Source organism: Peromyscus maniculatus, chromosome 21 (genome assembly GCF_049852395.1).
Source record: "Peromyscus maniculatus bairdii isolate BWxNUB_F1_BW_parent chromosome 21, HU_Pman_BW_mat_3.1, whole genome shotgun sequence".
Lineage (NCBI taxonomy): Eukaryota > Metazoa > Chordata > Mammalia > Rodentia > Cricetidae > Peromyscus > Peromyscus maniculatus.
The window spans coordinates 49,117,826-49,132,622 of NC_134872.1; positions in this window are offsets into that span (position 1 = coordinate 49,117,826).

Below are 14,797 nucleotides of genomic sequence, written 5' to 3' on the forward strand. Positions count from 1 at the left end.
AGCTCCACCCTGCAGCCCCTCTTTGCCTTCCCTTCTAGCCCATCTCCGTTCCTTCACATCAGCCTCCAACACCTAAAAACACTGTGTGCCCGGAAGCCCAGTGGCCACACCAGGCAAGGACTCTGCTGTGGGATGTCTTTCTGTGTGCTGTGAGTATGTGTTGCTACCATTGGTTAACAAAGAAGCTGCTTTGGCCTATGGCAAGACAGGTTGTAACCAGGCAGGGAATCCAAGCAAAGATACAGGGAGAAGAAAGGTGGAGTCAGAGCAGACACCAGCCCGCTGCCCAAGGAGCAACATGCCAGCAGACCAATAACGCCAGGGCCACATGGCAATATATAGATTAATAGAAATGGGCTAATTTAAGATGTAATAGGTAGCTAGCAATAAGCCTGAGCCATAGACCAAACCGTTTGCAATTAATACTAAGCCTCTGAGTGATAATTTTATAAAAACAGCTGCTGCCCAGGCAGGACTGGGCGGGACTGAGAAACTTCGGTCTACAATTGGCACCCACCGTCTGGCATGGATCCACATAGACCTAAAAAGCTTAAAATAGATTCTGAACGCACAGAAGCGAGCCACACTGGGCTTCCTGGTCTTGCAGTCTCATGTCAACAGCAGCACAGAGATGCGTCTCCCGACAGCTGCCTGTGAGGTGGAGCTGGCCGCCAGCCGCAGTGAGCTGAGCATCATGGTGGATTCCACAGTCTCTCCCACAGGCTGCTTCTCCCAACCGCTGACTGCGGGATTGAGAACACAGCCACGGGCTTAAAAACACAACTACAAGCTACTTAACGCTGCTTCCCAGAATTGGGGAGTTAAGCTTGACTCATTGGTACCTGTGCCATGTTGAAAAGCTGAGCGTGGCAAAGCCAGCAGCCAGGCTGCTGCTTCTGTCCTACCACACAGCTTAGCAGTTTAAAAACTCTCCTGGGTGCTCGAGAGATGGCTCAGAGGTTAGGAGCACTGGCTTCTCTTCCGGAGATCCTGAGTTTAATTCCCAGCAATCACATGGTGGCTCACAGCCATCTGTAATGAGATCTGGCGCCCTCTTCTGGCCTGCAGGGATACATGCAGGCAGAACACTGTATACATAATAAATAAATCTTAAAAAAATAAAAACAAACAAAACAAAAAACAAAAAAATTCTCCTGGTTGAAAAAGGATTACAGATACACAATAAAACAGATTCAGATGGGGGGAAAAAACCTCTAAACAGGTTACAGTGTTTAAAAATATATGTAGGCTTGGGAGAGAAAAGAAAAAGGATAGTCCTTAAGAAAGAAATAGAATTTTTAAAAGCCACATAAAGATGGAAAATACACAGAGAGTCTAGATACTGTATATTATTGTGTTGTCTTTGGGAATTTTTTTAACTGAAGAGAGAAATTTGATTTTGGGGGCTGCCAAGTTAAACCAACATATATATCTTAAAAGGTATCTTGATATCCAAATTTGGGTCTAAGGATGTGTTGCTTTGGAAAAGAGGTTCTGCTTTTGTTTCCACAGAAGATGAGAAGCTGTGGATTCCTTTTAGGTTAATATGTTTCCATCAAGGAAGACTCCCTGAGAGGTCTCCAATGGGCTCCATGGCCCAGATAATCCAACATCCAGAACAGCTTCAAGGCAACTGGCTGAGACAGTGTAGTCTCTCAGACTACTACAGTCAAGACTTGACCATAATTCTAAATTTTCTCAGGATCCCCATAAGATTGCCAGTGCCCCCAATCAGCAGGAAGTAGTATGAAAAGCTCACTCGAATTCCCAAAATATTGTTTATAAATGTTTGTTTTTATTTAAAGGGGATTGATTATAAATGCAATGTCTTTCTAAAGAAAAAAGTGGGATATGATATAGAAATAATAAAAAAAAGATAGATTGTTGAATATACTTTCATCAAAAAATAACTGTTAATCTCAAAATGCTTTACATTGATATGGATTTAGTTATTGATACAAATTTAAGGCCAATTTTTATCATACAATTTTATCATATCATGAAGGCCAACATATCATGTATACTTCTACTCTTGTTTGGGATATTATGTTTATGCAGCTCATTTAAAAATGTAGTGTATAAGCCGGGCGGTGGTGGCGCACGCCTTTAATCCCAGCACTCGGGAGGCAGAGCCAGGCGGATCTCTGTGAGTTCGAGGCCAGCCTGGGCTACCAAGTGAGCTCCAGGATAGGCGCAAAGCTACGCAGAGAAACCCTGTCTCGAAAAACCAAAAAAAAAAAAAAAAAAAAAAAATGTAGTGTATAGTTAAGAAATACAAATTAATAGTCATTGATAATAGTCAAACTTATAGTTATGTTAGTTAGGTTGTATATATATGCAGAGATATATTTCAAAGACCTACAAAATATGGCATTTAAAATGTTTTAAGAACTTAGACTTTTCTGGACATTGAGACATGTCTGCTCCTAGCAGCACCAATTTATTTCAAAGAGGACGATGGGCATTGAAGAAACTTGTTATGGAGTTTCTTCCAGAAAAGGCTAGTTATTTGGGTAAGGAACTGCTCTTACCTGGACTGCTTGGCAGTATGCTATATAAACTGGACATACAGGACCCATAGGAAGGTGACCATTGAACTTTACCAAAACAAGACAGGATGGTCCTTCATGGTCCTGCTTTGCAGAAGAAATTGCCAGACATTCTGCAGGACACAGAGGAAAGCGACTGATGGACTTTGCTATTAGACAGAAAGTCCTTCAAATTTCCTGTTTCCCTGAAAAGTATGCCAGATACTCTAGGCCTGCAGGCTGAAGATAGATGCCCCAATGTTACAGAAGAACTTTGGGTGACTGTCTAGGCAGCCAGATGTCTCTGTCACTTCTGGAATTTTGGAAGTTGTTTACAATGTACTTACTGTTTACTTAGGTAATATATCTTTCTGGGGTCTTTGATGGAGTTGAAAATTAGACAGTTATAATTATAGTTTTCCTTAGTTATAATAAAAGGTAAATTAGATATAAAACTTTAGAGCCGGGCAGTGGTGGCTCACACCTTTAATCCCAGCACTTGGGAGGCAGAGGCAGGCAGCTCCCTATGAGTTCAAGGCCAGCCTGGGCTACAGAGTGAGTTCCAGGAAAGGCTCCAAAGCTACACAAAGAATCCCTGTCTCAAAAACAAACAAACAAACAAAAAACTTCAGACTCACAAAAATAGGATAGACAATAGAGTATTTTCTTTAATTTCACCAAATACAAATAGACTAGATGTTGTAACTGTAATTCTTGCTTGATAACTGTTTTTGCTATATGTAATTTTACTGTGTTAAAATGAAAACCTTCCTTTTTGATTAGACAGAAAAGGGGAAGTGCAGGCTGAAAAGATGGCTCAGAGGTTAAGAGCACTGCTTGTTCTTCCAAAGGTCCTGAGTTCAATTCCCAGCAACCACATGGTGGCTCACAACCATCTGTAATGAGATCTGGTGCCCTCTTCTGGCCTGCAGGGATATATGCAGACAGAACACTGTATACACAATAAATAAATAAATCTTTTTAAAAAAAAAGAAAGAAAAAGAAAAGGGGAAGTGCTGTGGTATGGTCTTTCTGTGTGCTGTGAATATGTGTTGCTTCCATTGGTTAATAAAGATGCTTCTTTGACCTATGGCAAGACAGGTTATAGCCAGCCGGGAAGTCCAAGCAAAGATACAGGGAGAAGAAAGGTGGAGTCAGAGCAGAGGCCAGCCTGCTGCCCAAGGAGCAACATGCCAGCAGACTGGTAATGCCATGATGACATGGCAATGTATAGATTAATAGAAATGGGCTAATTTAAGATGTAATAGGTAGCTAGCAATAAGCCTGAGCCATAGGCCAAACAGTTTTTAATTAATACTAAGCCTCTGAGTGATAATTTTATAAAAACAGCTGCCCAGGCAGGATTGGGCCCGGGACTGAGAAACTTCAGTCTATAGGCCTCTGCCAGGTGATTTTCACTCTCCTTCCAGTCCCCTGTTCCGATTTCTCCAGTCTCACCTCCAGCCCTGCAACATTCTGCTTGTGGGTGGCCCTCCTCCCATCCCTGCCTCCATCCCCTGGAGACTGCCTCTTAGCGGGTACTCCCCCAGCCTTCCCTTCTAGCCCATCTCTGTTCCTTGTGTCAGCCACAGATGCCTAGAAACACTTTCTACCAGGGACCCCCAGAGGTCACAAGGGGAGGAGACCAAACCAGACACTTCTGCTTGCAGTAGATGGGGGCTAGCACAGAGACCCACAACTGGATACGCAGTCCTAAATGGGAAGTCTTCATCACACCCTCCTTTTGTGGTGTGGGGAGCTATGCAGAAGAGGAGGCAGAAAGATTGTAAGAGCCAGAGGGAAGGCTTTAATCCCAGTACTAGGGAGGCAGAGGCAGGCGGATCTCTGAGTTCGAGGCCAGCCTGGTCTATAGAGAGAGTTCAAGAACATCCAGGACTACACAGAGAAACCCTGTCTTGAAAAATAAAACAAACAAAAGCCAAAGTGGATGAATGACTCCAAGAGAACAGTGTCTTCCCGAAACAAAAGGAATGATGAACACATGAACTCCCAGAGACCTGTGGCAGCATACACAGGACCTGTACAGGTTCAGCCAGACAGGGTCCCCGCGCTGAGAAGCAGAAGCGGACACCCCCTTCCACTCCTAACCAAGGAGCTATCTGCCACTGACACCTGCTTGCACGGGAAACATTTTCTCCAATGAGTCTCACTGAGTATATTAACCACACGTAAGTGTAGACCCTGTGCTGAGGAGCCGATGGTCAACACAAAGTGAGCGCAGTGGTGTTCTGTAGACTTGTGTCTCATGCTGCTTCGTTTGGACATTTCTTGTCTTACTGGTCTTTTGCTTATGTATCATGTTTTCTGGTTTTGTGTTTTTATGGACTTTGTGTGTGTTTCTTGTGTTTGCTTTTCTTTCTTTCTTTCTTTTTTGTTGTTCTGTTTTTCTTTGCTTTTTTTTTTAAATTCCAGTTTGGGTTTTGTTTTATTTTATTTTTAATTTGTTTTATTTTACCTGTTTGTTTGCTTCCTGAAGAGTGAGAGAAAGAAGGGTGTGAAGTTGGATGGGTCAGGAGGGTGGAAAAGATCTGGGAGGAGTTGAGGAAGAGGAAACCATGATCAGAATATATTGTATGAAGAACAAAAATAAATAAATAAAAATAAAAACTGGGAGGGGCTAGAGAAATGGCTCAGCAGTTAAGGGCACTAACTGCTCTTCCAGAGGACCCGGGTTCAATTCCCAGCACCCACATGGCAGCTCACAACTGTCTATAACTCCAATTCCAGGGCATCTGACACCCTCACACCAATGCACACGAAATAAAATTAAATACGTTATTAACAAAAAACTGGGAGGGGGCTGGAGAAATGGGTCAGTGGTTAAGTGTAGCTGCTCTTCCAGAAGACTGGGGTAAAAACTTTATAATCTTACATGTGGACAAGAAAATACAACCTGAACATATTGTATTTTTCCATAAAATGTTTTAGCCAAAAACCAAACAAAACAGGAATTGAATCCTTATATTCAGATGTAGTCAAGAGCTCGGTGTATGGAGACCACTTAGAGATTGGGCTATCCTAAGGGAAGATCCCATTATGATTTTGGTGATGCCCAAAATCCATCCAGAGCCAATTTGGCTTGACATATTTGGAAAGACAGGTTGGCATTAGCCTGCTGGAGGCTTGGAAATCAGGGCTCCCCATGCTAACCACCCTGCAGAGATCTACTAGGTGTGGAGATGGGGCAGGATAGCCACGAGGAAGAACTGACGCTGGCTAACTTCAGCAGAAAACTAAGTGACTGTGGCTGTGTGTCATGGCGTACTCACGCGATCGTGGCACTCAGAAGCTGGAGGTTATCCTCAGCTACATAGGAAGTTTGAGGCCAGCCTGCACTACATGAGACCCTCATCTCAAGAGAGAAGAGAGGAGTGGAGGAGGGAGGGAAGGGTGGAGGGCTGGGGCTGGCACGGGGGCTCAGCAGGTAAAGACACACGCTACTCAGCCTGGCAGACCTGAGTCTGACGCTGGGAACCCACACGCTGGAGAAATTACTGACACCTGCAAGTTACCCCCTGGCTTCCACACATCCCTCCCCAACACAAAATAAATAAATGTAGGAGGGAAGGGAGAGAGAGAAGAGAGTGACGTCTGGGAATGCAGTCTTAGCTCAGTTGGTAAAATGACACTTACCCTAACTCCTTTTCAGTACAGTGCTTGAGGCCCTAACTAGAGCAATAAGACAAAAGAAGGAAATTAAAAGGATACAGAGAAGAAAAGAAATTAATTTATTCTTGTTTGCATATGATATAATACAATACTTAAGAGGTCCCAAAGATTCCACCAAAAGCCTCCTGGAACTGGTCAATACTTTCAGCAAAGTATTGAGTCACAAAATAAACATATAGAAGTCAGTAGTCTTTATATATATGAAAAACAAACACAATGTGAAAGAAATCAGGGAATCAATCCCATCCAGAATAGTCTCAACAAACAAAGAAACAACAACAAAAGAAACACATTTCCCCGGGCCTGGTGGTGTACACCTTTAGTCCCAGCACTTGGAGGCAGAGGCAGGTGGATGTACATTAGTTCACGGCCAACCTGGTCTATGAGTTCCAGGACAGTCAGCACTACACAGAGGAAACCCTATCTCAGAAAAAGAAAGAAAAGAAGGAAGGGAAGGAGGGAGGGAGAGGGAGGGAGGGAGGGAGGGAGGGAGGAAGGAAGGAAGGAAGGAAAATCCAAACTGAAGTGTAGTGGTGTTCACTCTTGATCCCAGGCATTTGGGAGACAGAGGTAGGTGGATATCTGAGTTTGAGGCCAGCTTGGTCTATATAGCAAGTTCCAGGACAGCCATGACTACATATAATGAGACCCTGTTAAAAGGGGCAAGAGTGCAATAACACAAAAAAAATTAAAAAAAAAAACAGAATGCAAAACACATAACCAAGGAGATAAAAGACCCCTACTGTGAAAACTTCTAATTCCCCAAAAGGAAATTGAAGAAGATAAAATGGAAAGACCTCCCTTGCTTGTAGATTGGTCAAAGTAAGTTGTGAAATGGCTGTCCTACAAAATAATCCACAGATTCAATACAATTCCAGTCAAAGTCCCCCTGACAGTCTTCATAGAAAGAGAAAAAAAATCTTAAAATGGAAGCATCATATGGAATCACAAAAGACCCCAGCTAGCCAAAGCCTTTTGGAGCCAAATAATAATGCTGGAGGCCTCACCTTATCTGACCTCAAATTATACTACAGTGATACAGTAATAAAAACAGCATAGCATTGGCACAGGAACAGACATGTGGATTAGTGGAACAGGGGTGAAGACTCAGATGTAAGTCCACATGATAACAGCTACCTGATTTTAATGTAGTTTGATGCTAAAATAGTCAGTCACTGGAGGAAAGATTGAAATTTCAACAAATGGTGTTGGAAAAACCGTACACTTGCATGTACAAGGATGAAGTGAGACCCTTATCTCTCAGCCTGCAAAAAAAAAAAAAAATCAGCTGTGAATGGATCAAAGGCCTGAATGTAAAACTTGAAACTGCTGGAAGAAAAAGGTGGAGTCACACTCCAACACTTTCTTAACAGGACTCCAGTTGTGCAAAAATTAATGCCAATGATAGCTAAATGGGTCCCAATGCAACACACACAAAAACTTGGAATAAACTTAACCAAGGAGGTTAAAGACCTCTACAGTGAAAACTTTTAATTCCCCAAAAAGGAATTTTTTTTTTAACAAGAGGCCCATGGGATGACTTACAATGCCAGCCACCAAGCCTGACACCCTGAATTTGAAACAGGCTCTCACTATGAAGCCCTGGCTGGCCTGGAACTCACTGTGATTCTCCTGCCTCTGACTCCCGAGTATTGGGATTGCAGGCCTATGCTGCCACACTTGGCTCTAAAATCCTTACTTGCTGTTTGGAGCTTTTGTTTTTTCCTTCCCTTGGCTGTCGTTCACCGACAGTGTGGGAAATCAGCTGCTCCGTGTCCCAGTCACGTGTCGGTAGTCAATTTTCCCCATCTCCTAGTCTTTCCAGTGCTGTTCTATGTTGTCTCACACTCTGGGTTTGTCTGTTTGGCATTCTTTAATCATGGGGCCAAACTAATGTATAACTCATCCTTGGACCCAGCTTTCGAAGGCAGCAAAAATGTGACGAATTCCCATATTAATCCTGAGCCCATACCACTATTTCCTTATCTAACTCCCACATTCCAGGATAATGCCTCCTCTGCCCAGAATCTCTCAGGGCCAGGCACCCGACACTAGAAACTACCCTTATGCTCCAGAGCCGTCAACATTATCAAAGCAGCTCATCCTCAGCTACTTACTGTCCTACATTGTATTTTCTTCAGAAACCCCAGTAAAGGCTGTGGCCCATGCTTTCCTCTTGTTCCTTGATAAACCGTGGGCCTGGTCAGAAGCATGTGGCTCAGGAGGTCATAGGCTCTAGGGAGGAACCTGCTACTTTGTCCTGCCAAGTGGACATGCTGTCAAACGGCCCTCTAAGCATTTATGTTTATACACATAGGCTAGGGCCGCTCTTAACCTTGGCCAGAGAAGAGTCTTTCTGTGGTGGGCAGCAGTGAATAGAGAGGACTCACAACTTGTCCAGCTGCTGAGGCTGTGGCAGCTGAGTGCTCAGCCTTAAGCATAGCATCTGTGTCACACACACACTGCTCAGGGGAACATTGCGGAAAAGTGGGTGGAAAGGATGGAAGACGGGGAAGAAGTGCCATGAGGTGCTGTCTTCACATGCCTCGGCCATTGCACTCATGCACGGATTCAGCTGTGGTTACTACACAAGAGCAAGCCCACAAGACTGGCTAACCTTCCAGTAGGCAGCAGTGATTGAACTAGATGGTTTACAAAAATAACAGCAACAGAAACAGACAAACAGAAAAGAAGACGTGAAGGTGAGAAGGGGATGCATCAGTGGACATCCAGGCAACGCCAGGGAGGAGGAGGACATAGCAGCAAGATCATTGTATGCTTGTATGAAACTGCCAGAGTGAATTAAAGATATTTTTAAATAAATGAATAGAGAGGAGTTCCGGTCCGGCCAGGGCTACATAGTGAGACCCTCCATAACCTAGTTACACTCCCAGGAAACAAATTAGAGAGAGGTAAGGAGATGAGAAGGCCATCTACTGCCCAGAGAGTAGCCAAGCAGTTGTTTTGCCCAGAACAGTCTGTTTGAACCAAAAGAAATGGAGAGAGCGAGGTAAGTTAGCAAACAAGTGTGTTTGCTAGCACACATCGCTCAGGGTGTGCAGAAGGTCTGGTCAGTTATGGATGACAAATGCTATTCTTGCACGCGTGTTTGCAAACACTTACTTTACACTTTGATTCCAGATGCTACGGTTCCAGGTGGAAATGGCTGACACACTTTCTCACCTCTAGAGGGAGCTTCTTCCACAACTGTTTGCACTCCCTGATGTGAATTTTTTTGACCGTCTATGTGTCTTATTTTAGGTGTGTGAGTGTTTTGCCTGCATGTATGCATGTGCACCATGTGAGTGCCCAGTGCCTGCAGAGGCCAGAAGAGAGCACTGGATTCTCTGGAGCTGGAGGCACAGATGGTTGTGAGCCACCATGTTGGTGCTGGGAACTGAACCTGGTCCTCTGCAAGAACAGTCAGAGACATCTCTCCAGCCCCTGATTTTTTTTTTAAATCTGTGTATTCTTAGATAAACAACAACTCATGGTATCGCCTGAGGATGACCTTGGACTTCAGATCCTTCTGCTCCACCTCCCCAGGGCTAGGCTTGCAGGATTACACTGCAGGTGTAACTCGTGGAACTACACATTTAATCAGCAAACACTGGTATATAGACTATACCCCATAGATTTAATTATTTAAAAATAGAAGAGAAGAGATAAAAATAGTTGTAACAAACTCAGCTTCTGGCAGCATGGTAAAATAGGTCTGTATGTCCAAACTTCCTACCCAGAATCATAGAACGCCCTGAATGCATGCATGGATGACAGACAGCAAACAGAAACCTGGGTAGTGGGGGAAGAAGAATCGAACACCGAGTTAGCTGTGCACCTTGTGAACGTTGCTATGTTAAGTGAACCGAAGCCCTTGGGTTAGAGACTTGTGGCTGAAATCCAGAGTGTAATGCATGTCACATTGGTGAATTGTTGTGTGTTGTTGAGCTCACTGAGAATCTGCCTCTGGAAGTGAAGTTCCCCTCCCCCATTCTTGATCCAAGCATGTTTGTCTCAAAATGTCCTCCAGGACCCCTTGAGGATGAGTTATCCCCACCCCACTCTGTGACAGGAAAGGAAGAACACAGCAGGTGGGCGGAGTAAAGACACTGTATCCTTGAGAAAGTTTAACAGGTAAATCCTTTCCAAGGGGTGCTGATCTTGTCTCTCCCACGATATAAAATGTTAGCTGTCAGGAGGAGAAGCCAGAACTTCTGCCATGACAAGCTCGTCCACAGAGAAAGCTCAACTGTAAACTCCAGCTGAACACCTCCACTTCCATAGTCGATGTCTGCTGGATTTGATTTTATAGTCTCTTTCTGTGGCTTTTTGTTCTTTTCAGCTGGAAGCCTCACCCGAGTGTACACTCTGTCTGAGATTCTCTCTATTGCAAACTCTGCCTCAATGGGACTTCTCCAGCTGATTTCTGCTGGGTGTTTTCAGCACTCAATTCGATGTCTGCCTTTCTAACTATCTCTTGCTGCTCATCATCACCATCATCGTCATCACCATCAACAGGGTCTCACTATGTTGTCCTGCCTCTGCCTCCCAAGTGCTGGGATTAAAGGCGTGTGCCACCATGCCCAACATTATTTATTATCTTTCTTAGCTTTGCTATATACTTAATAAACTCACTAACTCAAAACAAAAAGCAAGGCTATTATAGATCACTCTCTATACTGTACAGAATACAGGGTCTTTCAAATGTAGACATTCTGGAGAGATGGCTTGGTTGGGTGTACACAATGCTCTTGCAGAGGACCCATGTTGGGTTCCCAGAACCCACATCCGGCAGCTCATGTGCAATAGCCCCACAGACACATACATATAATTTTTCTTAGTCCAAAAAAGTAGAAGTTCAAAAGTCACCCCCAGTAATGCTTAGATACTCACAACAAAATCCTAAAGAATGAGGTAGGTTCTCTCGGGGGAAGCTACGAGGCATGCTGTAAATTGTCCTTTAAAGTTCTGTGAAGAAGACCGATTGGGAACAGGTAAGGTCCCATATTGGGACTGGGCAGACCAGGTCCCTAACCCCTAGGCCCCCGGGGGCATACCCTGTGCTCCTCCCCCAAGCTATTGGAGCCCCAGGGACCGGCTAGCTGCCCCTTCCCCTGCCCTCTCGCCAAGAAAATAGCCCCCTGTGACACCAGTGAAAACATAAGCCTATCCTGCACCGATTGGGAACAGAAAACAGGTCCTACCCTGCACCGATTGGAAATAGCTGCTCTCTGAGGCAGAGCCCACTGGTGACTATTCATCTAAGATCTGCTCCCTCAGACACAGAACCCATCAGCACTGATTGCCCCAAGAGCCCGTATTAGACCAAGAGTTTCACCCGGACCAAAAGAGGCTCCTTCATACACAGACAGCACTTGCACAGAGTGGAGGAAGAGATGTGTAGACGCCAGTGCAAAAATACAGTCAACAACATAAAGACCAATATGGCTCCATCAGAACCTACATCAGCAAGACCTGAACATCCCAACACAGAAGAAGCAGAAGAAACAGACCTTAAAAATGACTTTAAGAAGATGATAGAAGCCTTTGAAGAGGAAATGAAAACTACCCTTAAAGAATTTGAAGAAAAGACAAACAAAAAATTAGAAGAAATGTCTGATAGGTTGACAATCGGCTGCTCCATTCTGGCTGAAAAACTCGAGTTTGGGGGCCAGGGTGACGGTTCAGTCACTAAAGTGCTTGTCTCACAAGCAGGACCTGAGTTCCGACCCCAGCATCCATGTAGAAGCTGAGTGTGGCTGGACCCCGGCACTGAGGAGGTATAGAGACCCACAGACCCCGGGAGCTCTCTGGCCAGTCAGTCCACCCAATCGGTGAGCTATGTGTTCAGTGAGCTCCTGAAAATACATATTCTCTTGGAATTTTGGAGGATCTGGTCTAATAATCCTCAAGAAAAAAAATCCCATCCCCTCTTATATCCACCTTGGCAACTTTCTTCTTATTCCTCATGTGGGTAGAGCAACCCCTAAATGTGCTGTGGAATGTGGGGTGCATTGATAACACTGAGGAGAGATTTTGTGGTTAGCCAAGGAAAATATCCTCTTAAAAAATATCAGTTGGACTGGAGAGATGGCTCAGTGGTTAAGGGCACTGGCAGCTCTTCCAGAGGACCCGGGTTCAATTCCCAGCGCCCACATGGCAGGTCACAACTGTCTGTAACTCCAATTCCAGGGGATCCAACACCCTCACACAGACATACACGAAGGCAAAACACCAACACACATAAAATATTAAAAAAAATCAATTAATAGACAGGACTCTTGAATGCCTTCATCTCTGGTCAGTATCAGTGTGCACATGATACACGACTCTTATATGTATTATTTTGTATATTTTATATTGTATATGTAAAAGCTACCTTTCTACTGCTGAAAATCTGTGTGATCTCTCATTTCAGCCCTTTGAATAAGAAGCCGAGAACCGGGAAACATCCAGCCTAGACCCCCAACCACCAATGAAACATCAATAGAGACACTAAAAACGCCATATTTGTGCTTTCCCAGCCTCCTTTGCAGTGAGTGGTGGCTCTCGCTGGGCTGGACCAACCACGAGCGCCTCTCCTGCACTTTGACTCTGTTACCCGTGAAAAGCACAGAGGACAAGGGAGGTGCGGTCCAGACCGCAGCACCTTCCGGTGTCCACTGCAGCTACATCCTACGGAGTCAGCGACGTCCACGGTGGTGTCCAGTAGATAAGGCGCCCTTACCAGACAGACACTGTTCATGAAGCCGTTGTTCCGAACCTGACTCTCCAGCTTCCCTGGTGATTCTGGGAACTGTTTAATCGCTAACAGTATTCATTTACTTTCATTGTGGCACCTGGGAACTTGGGCAGATGCAGCATTTCCTGAGCTTCCTGCAATTCGAAATCCTCTTTCTCTGTACCACCTAAAATCGTAGTAACCACCCTATTTTCTCAATGTGTTTATTTTGTGTTTGTGTACATGTGTGTGAGTGTGTGTCTGTGCAGGTGACATGTGCTACAGCAGGAGTAGAGGTCAGAGAACAACCTGTCAGAGCCGCTTCACTCTTTCAACCAAGGTGGGCCCGGGGGTTAAGCTCAGGTCCTCGGGCTTGAGATCTTTATTCACTATGCTAAATTTTCTAAATTTCTGTTCCATTCCAAAAAAAAAAAAAAAAAAAAGAACAGACTTGGGTTGCAGAGAGGGCTCAGTGGTTGAGAACACTGCTCTTGCAGAGAACCTGGGTTCAGTTCCCAGCACCCATATGGCAGCTCACTACTGTCTGTAACTCCAGTCCCAGAGGATCAGAGTCTCTCTTCTGGCCTCTGCAGGTAATGCAGAATGCGGTACACAGACATACATCGAAACAATACACACATATGCATAAAATAAAAATAAAAAAGTAAAAGAAAGAAAGAAACATAGGGCTTCTTATTGTGACCCAAAGAGAACCATCACAATTATCTGTTAAACTACTTTTCCTCAGGGAGACCCTCATGTGAAGTAGACACTGTGGATCCATGCCACATTGAGGAGGAAAAAAGGCTCTTTTTCTTGGAGTGGTTTAAGCCAAGAGTGAGCCCAAATGTCAATTCTTCATTTCTCTCCCTGTCCCTTCTGTCTCTCTTGTCTGCTCTGTCTGTTAACTCTGGTTGTGTGAGTGACATTCATCCCTAACAAAGTTCTTTGCTATATATTTATAGAACAAAAAACATGGTATTGAAAAGGGATGAAGGCTTTCTTCTTTCATATATATGAAAACATATACATAAACACATACATAAACACAGACATAAAGATATATAATATATGTATATCTCCTGAGACAGGGTTTCTCTGTTTAACAGTCCTGTAAGTTACTTTGAGGACCAGGCTGGCCTCAAACTCACAGAAATCTGCCTGCTCTGCCTCCAAAGGGCTAGGACTAAAGGCATGCACCATCACAGATGGGCTCCGGAAGTATTTTTGAGACAAGATTTCACTCTGCAGCACTGACTGTCCTGGAACTTGCCATGTAAAACAGTCTGGATTTGAACTCACGGAGATCTGTTTGCTTCTGTACCCCACCCCCGCCCCAGACTGGGAATAAAGGTGTGTGCCACCACTCCTGGCTTTTACAGGAAAATTTAACAGAGTTTTACAAAGGAAAAAGTTACTCTACTTACCAACCAACCAACCCAGTATAGCACCCCAAACTGAAAACAGGCGTTATCAACCTATATCCATATGTTGCTTCCAACATTTATGGTAGATATTTACTTTTCTTAAGGTTGCATTCAACCTATTGGCTGCTTTTAGCAAATGATTAACACACACACACACACACACACACACACACACACACACACACACACACTATTCTGTCTGGATCAGGGACATGGAAGAATACCTAATTTAAGATGAAAACTATGGATTTGACTTAGGTTGTAAACGCTGATTACCAGAGAAGTCCAAGGCTTAATAAAGGTGGCTACATTGTTTTCTTAAAGGCAAGTTAAACAGACTGAATACACAATAGGGAAACCGACTGGGTACATAGTTTTAAATGTCTCAAGGCATATCATTCATTAACTTAGTTGCAAGGTCTTCAGTTTCA